General features: G+C 46.6%; 3 non-coding genes across 3 annotated transcripts; 1 reads left to right on the top strand and 2 right to left on the bottom strand.

Annotated features, from left to right (window-relative positions):
- Window positions 1-4,431: 4,431 nt before the first annotated feature.
- TRNAM-CAU (transfer RNA methionine (anticodon CAU)) lies at window positions 4,432-4,504 on the bottom strand. The gene has a single exon. It is a non-coding gene; the product is annotated as a tRNA-Met (tRNA).
- Window positions 4,505-5,668: 1,164 nt separating this feature from the next.
- TRNAV-UAC (transfer RNA valine (anticodon UAC)) lies at window positions 5,669-5,741 on the top strand. Its single transcript has one exon. It is a non-coding gene; the product is annotated as a tRNA-Val (tRNA).
- Window positions 5,742-9,645: 3,904 nt separating this feature from the next.
- TRNAM-CAU (transfer RNA methionine (anticodon CAU)) lies at window positions 9,646-9,718 on the bottom strand. Its single transcript has one exon. It is a non-coding gene; the product is annotated as a tRNA-Met (tRNA).
- Between the last annotated feature and the right edge of the window lie 430 nt (window positions 9,719-10,148).

Below are 10,148 nucleotides of genomic sequence, written 5' to 3'. Positions count from 1 at the left end.
AAACCGCCTCGGCACGACTGATCCTCGACATACCATGCCACAGCCACATCACCCCCCACCTGAGAAACCTGCACTGGCTCACCGTCAACAAGAGGATATCCTTCAAGCTCCTTATCCATGCACACAAGGCACTCCACAAGACCGGCCCAGCCTTCTTCAACAGACGACTTTCCTTCTACATCCCGAACCGCCAGTTACGCTCCGCCGAGCTCGCCACCGTCCCTCGCATACGAAGAACAATCACCGGCGGGAGATCCTTCTCCGACCTCACCGCCAAGACCTGGAACACCCTCCCACTGAGCCTATGACAGACCCAAGACCTGCTGACCTTCAGGACGGTACAAAAGGGGGTGGTGATGGACAGAGCATCTGAACCAATCAAACACTCAATCCCAGTCAACAGATCTTAGTTTAATCCATCACCGTTCTTTAGCCCACTCTGCCACCCCAGTTCAGACATGGCCATGTGCAAATCAGTCTGACCCTGTGCCTCATGGGAACAGTCCAGCCTGAACTGCCAATCCATGCCTTCCCTGGACCGGAAACAAGCTTCCTAGGACCGGTTTCTGGCATTACAGCTGTCTTCAGCTGGGCTTGCTTGAATCCAGTGGCAAAGTGAGCAAGGGACTCACGTCTTCTGAACATACCCTGCCAACTTATGGCGAACAAAGCGGTACAAAAGGGGGTGGTGATGGACCGAGCATCTGAACTAATCAAACACTCACACCCAGTCAACAGATCTGGGTTTAATCCATCACCGTTCTTTAGCCCACTCTGCCACCCCAGTTCAGACATGGCCATGTGCAAATCAGTCTGACCCTGTGCCTCATGGGAACAGTCCAGCCCGAACCGCCAAGCCATGCCTTCCCTGGACGGGAAACTCAAGACCTGGACCGGCTACTCAAGACCTGACTTTTTGACCAGTAGCCAACCCCCAAACTCCCTCCCAGCCCCTTGAGACCTCGCAGGTATGTAGTGCGCTCTACAAATGACTGATTGATTAATTGATTGATATAAGGTGTAATAATCTATCCAACTGCAAGAACGAGCAGCTTAAGAAGCCTCCCACTCCCTCTTCACTCACCAGGTAGCCTACAACTTCCTGGAATGATGTAATCAACATGCACATCCCGGGCTGACCAGTGCGACGGCAGCCCAATTTAAGATGGCCAACATGCAGAAAGAAGAGGAAGCAGCCTACCACCCTCTGCATACCAGTCCACTGTTGGGTGCCATGCGGCCAAAAATTGGTACGGCAAAAGCCACAAACCAGAAGGTGCCGCCAGAGGCAACGAAACACTCAACCCTGACTCACCGAGTAAACCCCGACGGACAAACGGCTCAGCAACCCCCGTCGTAACCGGACATCTCGCACAGACCGCATGGCTGCGCGACAGTAACCAAATGGAGTCAGGGTGAGGGGACAGCGGACAAAGAGGCCGCTCGGTGGGCGGGGGAGGAATATATACTCTCCCCCGCCCACACCAGGCCGGAAGTGACGCGCGGGACCCATTGGGGTCTCAGAGCGCTGGGCTGCCCCGTGTGCCATCTTGTGGCACTATGGGGGCCGCCCTCTGTCGGTCGGACTGCTTTCATGAACAGCCGCGCACCAGGGACATTTCATACTAAGAAAGGAACTTGCCCCCAAACCCAGCTAGGAAGGGAGTGCAAATGGTTTGAGCATTTTTGCCTGGCTGCTTTTAGTTCCCCAGGTCCCAGTGTTTAATTTGAGTTGGTGGTTGCCAGTGAGGACTACAAGCACTTAGTTTTGGAGATCTGCAATTATTTTTCCTCGTCAGATATTTGCTGAGAGCAAGAAGGAGAAAAAACACACAAACAGGAAAGAAGGAGGAAGACAACAACAGAAAAAAAGGTTTCCATGGGAGAAAGCAGGAACCAATGAGGGGAAAGTCCGTGCACTGCCAGTTCTATAGGTAATGTAATGAAAACTGTTTGTTTAATCAATCAAAGCAGGAACCTTGATGTGAGGAAATGGCTTTTTAGCCCCCTGAAAACAAGGCAGCCAACACAACTACGCTAATCAATCAATCAATCATTGCATTTATATAGCGCACTACTTACCCAGAGGGTCTCAAGGTGCTGGGGGGGGGGGGGTCTGCTACTGCTCGAACAACCAGGTCTTGAGTTGCTTCCTGAAGGTGAGGTGGTCCTGGGTCAGGCGGAGGTGGGTGGGTAGGGAGTTCCATGTCTTTGCGGCGAGGTAGGAGAAGGACCGTCCCCCTGTGGTGGCTCTACGGATGCGGGGGACGGCGGCGAGGGCGTGGCTGGTCGATCGAAGCTGGCGTTTGGGAGCGTAGAAGTTGAGGCGGCTGTTGAGGTATCCTGGGCCTTGGCTGTGTACGGCTTTGTGTGCGTGGGTGAGGAGACGGAAGGTGATTCTCTTGTTGACCGGGAGCCAATGCAGATCTCCCAGGTGTCCGGAGATGTGGCTGCGACGGGGGATGTCCAGGATGAGTCGTGCTGAGGCGTTCTGGATCCGCTGGAGTCTTTTCTGGAGTTTGGCGGTGGTTCCGGCGTAGAGGGTGTTGCCGTAGTCCAGACGGCTGGTGACGAGGGCCTGGGTGACCGTCTTCCTGGTCTCGGTGGGGATCCACCGGAAGATCTTACGTAGCATGCGCAGGATGTTGAAGCACGACGAGGAGACGGCGTTGACTTGTCCGGTCATGGAGAGGGAGGAGTCCAGGATGAAGCCCAGGTTGCGTGCGTGGTCTGTTGGTTTGGGTGCGCTGCCTAGGGCGGGGGGCCACCAGGAGTCGTCCCAAGCGGCGGGTGAGGATCCCAGGATGAGGACTTCCGTCTTATCTGAGTTCAGTTTCAGGCGGCTGTTCTTCATCCATTCGGCTACCTCTTTCATCCCTTTGTGAAGGTTGGCTCTGGCGGTGGTGGGGTCGTTGGTAAGGGAGAGGATCAGCTGGGTGTCATCGGCGTAGGAGATGATGTTGAGGTTGTGCTGGCGTGCGATGTCTGCGAGGGGGCTCATGTAGATGTTGAAGAGGGTTGGACTGAGCGAGGAGCCTTGAGGGACGCCGCAGATGACTTCGGTGGCTTCAGATCTGAATGGAGGAAGGCGGACTCTCTGTGTCCTTCCGGCGAGGAAGGAGATGATCCACTCCAGTGCCTTCTCCTGGACTCCGACGTTGCTGAGGCGTTGTACTAGGGTACGATGGCAGACAGTGTCGAAGGCCGCGCAGAGGTCGAGGAGGATGAGGGCCGCTGTTTCTCCGTTGTTGAGCAGCGCTCGGATGTCATCGGTGACTGCGATCAGGGCGGTCTCGGTGCTGTGGTTTGCCCGGAAGCCAGACTGCGAGGGGTCGAGGGATCCGTTCGTCTCGAGGAAGGCGGCCAGCTGCTTGTTGACGGTCTTCTCTATGACTTTTGCAGAAAACGGGAGCAGCGAGATGGGGCAGTAGTTTTTGAGGTCGGTGGGGTCAACCGATGGCTTCTTGAGTAAAACGCTGAGTTCGGCGTGCTTCCAGCTCTCCGGGAAGGTAGCGGTGTCGAAGGAGGTGTTGATGATATCCCGCAGGTGGGGTGCGATTATAGCGTCGGCCTTGTTGAAGACGTGGTGAGGACAGGGGTCGGTCGGAGATCCGGAGTGGATGGAGTTCATCGTGCGGACGGTGTCTTCGGTGCTGATCGGAGTCCAGGCGCGGAGGGTGGTGGTGGGGGGTGGTGGTTCGGTCGTGGTGTTCGTCGGTTGAGTGCTGAAGCTGTTGTGTATGTCCGCAATCCTGTTGTGGAAGTAGGAGGCGAGGGAGTTGCAGAGGTCTTGCGAAGGGGTGATGTCGTTGTTTCCGGCGTTGGGGTTGGAGAGCTCTTTGACGATGTTGAAGAGTTCTTTGTTGTTGTGTGCGTTGTTGTCCAGTCGATCCTTGAATGCAGTTTTCTTGGTGGCGCGGATGAGTTGGTGGTGTTTTCGGGTGGCGAGGTTGAGGGCAGTCATGTTGTCCGGTGTTGGGTCTCTGCGCCAGGTTCTGTCGAGGGCTCGGCAGTTCTTCTTGGAGCTCTTGAGTTCGTCGGTGAACCATGGGGCTTTCTTGCTGCCGGGTCTGATGGGCGGGGTCCTCAGGGGGGCGAGCTCGTCTGCGCAGTCGCTGATCCACTTCGTGAGGTTGGTGGCCGCCTGGCTAGCGTTCGTTGTGCTGGTGGGAGGGTTCATGCTCAGGGAGGACGCGAGCTGGTCGGCTGTGATTTTGTTCCAGTTCCTGCGTGCAGCCTGTTGCTGGTGGTGGTGGATCGTGGTCCTTGCGAAGCTGAAGTGGACGCAGCTGTTGTCCGTCCAGTGGAGTCCGGTGGCACACAGCCTTCGATTTCATGGTCACTCGCATTATTCACCACTGTAGTACAAAACAATGTAAAAGTCCAATTACAAAATAACAACACATACAGAACTCATTTCACTAAAATATGTGCCCTCTGTGAGGCTCGAACTCACGACCTTCAGATTATGAGACTGACGCGCTGCCTACTGCGCTAAGAAGGCTTCGGTATTGGTAACGGTGACATGTTTTTTTTAAGGGTCTTAAACAGTTGGGAGGGTTTCAGGTCTTGTAATTTTATATATGTAAATGTGATTGTGAACTCGTACATCCTGGTATCAATGCCACTGTTGCAACGTCATACTAACTCTTTCCAAGCCGCCCACCGACTATACGCTCATAAAATATCATGTTTTTTGCAGTGAGGCCAGACGGGATTAATACAAACTCTGCAAACCCTGGCCCTGTCCAAGCTGGCTCTGCTGGGACACTTGCCTTGATCGTTGTTACAGACACTGGAGCCGGAGAGACCATCGGCTCTGCAGCTCCCTTTCTGACCACTGGAGGCGGCAGTGAGCCGTACACAGACTCGGGTGGGGGCGCTGCCCGGCTGCAGGGGTCACTGGTGCAGACCCGTGCACTGGCAGCCAGCGCTCACGACCTGCACGTGTGCACACCAGGTACACCAGTGCTCGCTCAGCCTTGCACGTGTGGCTGCAGCCCTCCCCTGTCGCACGAGCAGGCGTGTTACACCAGCATTAATGCTGAGATGAGGAGCATCTGTTAACCAGCATTATGCTGAGATGAGGAGCATCTATCACACCAACATTAATAGTGAGCTGAGGAGCATCTGTTACACCAGCATTAATGCTGAGATGAGGAGCCTCTGTCACCAGCATTAATGCTGAGATGAGGAGCATCTGTTACACCAGCATTAATGCTGAGATGAGGAGCATCTGTTACCCCAGCATTAATGCTGAGATGAGGAGCATCTATCACACCAGCATTAATGCTGAGATGAGGAGCATCTGTTACACCAGCATTAATGCTGAGATGAGGAGCATCTATCACACCAGCATTAATGCTGAGATGAGGAGCATCGCCTCACGGTTCTCTTTGTTCGGTAACTTGACGCTTTGAAGCCTCTCCATGTTTCTTTCTGCTTTTCTCTGTTTTCGTTTCTTCTTCCTATGCAATCGGACTTTCTCTCTCCACTCCTGTCTCCCTCCACTGGACTACACGTTTCCCTAAAATGCTGACTATTCTCTATGTTTTTTTTTGGTTAAAGTGAAATAACTGAATTATAAGAGTAAACTCACTACCGAGTGAGTGCATAAACAGCAAGTACCAACATTCATGAACCACAGGAGGATCCATAAATCACCGGAGGTTTCATAGTGTAGTGGTTATCACGTCTGCTTTACACGCAGAAGGTCCTGGGTTCGATCCCCAGTGAAACCAATTGATATTTTTTTTGCAAATTGCATACATCTATAAATATAAAGCACTGACTCGCTCACGATGCAAAATATATCACTAAAAGACATCTGAAATAAGTAAAGAATGAGTACATCGAACAACTATAAAAGCAATGGAGCCGTCGGTCTTTCAAGGTGGAGGGTTGGGTGATGGGATGGGGGCCTTGTTACATAATGAATCACTGAACACTATATGTATTAAAAAAAAAAATAGGGTATATTTAATGAGTCTCTGAATGTCCTTTGGAATCGAGAGGTCAGGCAGGGGTTTGGTGGGCCAGATGACATAATAGGCATTGGATTGTTTTTTCTGAAAGAGGTGGGGGTATTGTTTTATAATTTATTTGTTGAGCGCTTTGTTTGAAGAAGCTTCTTGGCGCTTTATGAGGACACACTCTTAAAACCGAATAATGACCAGCTGGAATATAGTGAACTATTAAGAAGTGAGGTTTTTAGCTGGAGTATGAAGCAGAGTAGAGTTCCACCGTTCGGCTGCTGTAGGGGAGGAGGGTCTCTCTCCATAGGGTCCTAGTAGAGACACGCTGGCATTGATCAGCTGATCTTAGGGCGCGGATGTCCAGAGAGGAGGGTGATCTGAGGTGTAGGACTCTGTGGACACTTGCTTCCAAGTCCTACACGAAGCACGTTTGTGGGTCTGTTTACCATTTTCTTCTCAAACTTTCATCTGTGTTCCAGTCTGGGCTCAGAAGCTAAGAGGCTCTACACAATCTTCCCTACACTTCAGAGGGTCTGTGTTCCTGAGCCCCTCAAGCAAATGACAGGCACAGCCACAATCCAATCCTCACTGAAACAGCAACACACATAGCCCCTGGCAGATGTTGGGGGAACACCCAATTGTAATTCCCCACGAATCTATGACAAAATATCGAATACAAATATATCTACCTACAAAAATACCGCAACAAAAATATTGATTACAACAATATCGACATCCTATCTCTAACAAGGTAAGTACATAAATATCGAAAAAAATATATAGAAAATATTGTTTTTTTTTTATTTAAAAAAATGTAATATTAATAAAAGAATACTTATAGATGTAATAAACATAGTTAAAATATATTGTAATATTTAAAATTAATAAATTATGTAATAAAAGGAAATAATAATAAAGATATAGTACATAGTATATACTTCATTAATAATAACAAAAAATATTTAATAACTTATAAATAAATGAAAATATAATAAATTACAAATAAATTTATATACATAAAATAATAACATAAATAACAATTAATAAAAATGTTAAACAAATTTTAAAAAGTAAGTAAATGTTGGATAGCGTAGGGGTAACAATTACTATTCCCACTCCAGAGAGTGCAACAGTAGGGAAAGTGTTGGATAGCGTAGGGGTAACAATTAGTATAATTAAATTACTTCCCAGCCTATTCCCCTATTAACCCACAACCCGCTACAGAACATAATTATCAATTAATCAATTAATTAAAATTAATTACCAATTAATTAAAATTAATTTATCATTCCTAATAATTAATAATTAATATAATTAAATTACTTCCCATCCTATTCAACTATAAACAAACATCCAGCTACAGTACTAAAATACAAAATGTAATTAAATTACATAAAAATAAATTAAAAACATAATAAACACATAAAATTATACAAACAAATAATATAAAAATCGATATTAGTAACATTGAAATTATTAACATCGATATTACTAACATTGATATTTAAAACATCAATGTTACTAATATTGATATTAAAATCTTTCGATATTACTTACCTTCTATATTATGTCCCATCGATATTTAAACATCGATATTACTGTATGTCGATATTTAAATTTCGATATTTTGCCTGCATACCATTCCCCACACCTACAATGTACAACATTCTCTCATTAATGGCAAAGACCCCTGCTTTATGAGTGATCAGTTCAAAGTTTTTTAGAAGTTTACAGTAGTAACATTCATAAACTGGGCTGCTCTTGTCCTGTGCCACTGGAACCAAGCTGCAGCCAACTGAAGAGGCCAAGTGAGGCAGAAAATGGTCTTGGGTTGTTTTTGTTCCAGTTCAGAGTGGACCTGGCATGGCAGTTTGCGCCGGACTCTTCCTATTGGAGCAGGACTAACGCCGATGCAGCTGAGTCTAATGTGAGGTGGTGTGGTGAGCAAAATGATGATGGTCTGGGATGTGGCCCAAGTAATTACCGGTGGATGAAAGGTATTCAAGCATTCCATCCATTACTGTTTTGTTTACCTTTGGAAGTGCAGGCCTACTATGACCACTGCATCATACACACTCCATTCCAAGTGTCCGTGACCGTCCTCCATGCCATCAGATGCAAGGACCCCTGCAGGGCTGGCTGGTGTGATCTCTCCTCGCAGTCCGTCAGGATGTCCAACATCCGGGGAAGAAGAATTGAAGAATCCCAGGAAAGATCCAGAAGCATTGGAAGCCACACTTTAGAATAGAATCACCAGGAATACTTTCTTTTTTTTTATTTCAACAATCTTTTATTAACAAGTTTTCATATATACATACAATACAGTGATAGCATTGCCTCGCGGACTCCGTAAGGGTTAGGCAATCTGGACAAAAATACACCCTCCATCTTACAATACAGGAATACTTTCTCTGGTTGCCTTTACTCCTGGGTTGCCAGCCTCCTGATCATCACAAAAGGGGGAAAAGCATAGTTGCATTGAGAATCAAGAATGAAAAAGTGAGTTGTGTCCCTCAGAAGCTTGGTCTGCAGAGAGTGAAGATTAGCTAAATATGAACTTTCCACTCAGACAAACAAGATTTAACCACAGTGATTTTATCTTCCAGGAAATCTCCAAACCAGTTACACTTTGTGGCGGAATTGCTGGATGAGTGTGGGGAATCTTAAGAGTGGCAACAATTCCAGCAGAGATGTCAGTAGCTCAGAAAAAAATCTGGAAAAACAATATTGAATTATCTGATTTAATGGCCCGATTGTAATCACAACCGAACTTTTTCTAGGGAGTAATCCTGGTCCCAGTTTAAGACACTGTACACAAATCACTGCTAAATCAGCGTTTAACCAATTTAAGACATTTCGAGGAACCGTCCCTTAGTGGAGCAATCTTATCTAATGATGTATTAAGTTTGCCAATATTAAACTGAAAGAGCAACTTAGACTCTGTGACTCCACACTGGAAGGCAAATATTCGGTGGACACAGTGCTCCATTTCCTGTTATAATGTTTTATTAGTATTTCATGTTCAAAAACAATGCATATAAAATATATAACAGTATACTAGTCCATATGTGAAATTAATAATACATTACATGAACTCATTTCAATATACTATGGAAAGGAAAACGTGTTGCATGTTAATTACACTGTCTAATTATATAAACATTGCATTAGATAAAAGACAATGGGCCAAATTTATGAAGCCCTTGCGCCGCCGGTGCGTCACTTTTTCCCATTTTAAAAGTGGCGCACCGGCGGCGCAAGCCCTTCATAAATATGGCCCAATATCTGTAGGCCAACACATTAGAAAGTAAAAAGGTAATAAATCATGACAAATATAGTAAAATCTACAGTAAAACAGTATATTAAAATAAATTCTAGTCAGAGTGAGGTAGGTCTGAAATTTTGTCGATCAGATTTCAAGATTTAGGTATATTGTAGAATATAATTTTTAATGTTTTAAATCGTTTCTCACAATGAGAGAACCCCATTCCCCCACACACATTGTTTTCTACCATGCCACGTCCTCTGATCTGCACAAAATAGTCACGGGGTCGTTAGCAGTAGCAGTGCAAATTCCTTTCCCCTTACAATAAATATAGCATAAAGTATAAATTCAGAAATACATTTTCTTTTTAAAAAACCATAGAAACATTTACAGCTTCAAAATATGTGCCCTCTGTGAGGCTCGAACTCACGACCTTCAGATTATGAGACTGACGCGCTGCCTACTGCGCTAAGAAGGCTCTGACGTAATATCTTTCCTCATTGAGGATAACCCTTGAAACGCACTAAGTGGCCACAGTCCACATGATAGTGTGTTTTGATAACACTGTCTGCTTGCGTCATCATTCTGACCAGGCTGCCTCTTGCATTAACAGCAAACACTGTTAAAGGAATGTGTGTCACTTCCGTCGGAAATCACACACAAACCGGCGCCCCCCACCCACAGCAGCTGCAGCTTCCACCAGGGGTGGCGCAGCGAGTCATCAACCAAGACCCAAGGGCATCTTTATCCTCAAGGCGGCGACTTGGGCAAGTTCTAGAAGAGAAAATGAGTTTAGGCGAATTTTATTCAATACACCAAATTAAAAAATAAAATGAAACATGTGTTTACTTTAGAATGAAACAACGAAGATGCGTTTAAATGAGACATCTGCTCTGAGTCTTGCCTTT

This window comes from Lissotriton vulgaris, chromosome 1_1 (assembly GCF_964263255.1).
Source record: "Lissotriton vulgaris chromosome 1_1, aLisVul1.2, whole genome shotgun sequence".
Classification (NCBI taxonomy): Eukaryota; Metazoa; Chordata; class Amphibia; order Caudata; family Salamandridae; genus Lissotriton; species Lissotriton vulgaris.
Note: the sequence above shows the minus strand (reverse complement) of the source record. Positions and strands in the feature narration are given on the sequence as shown.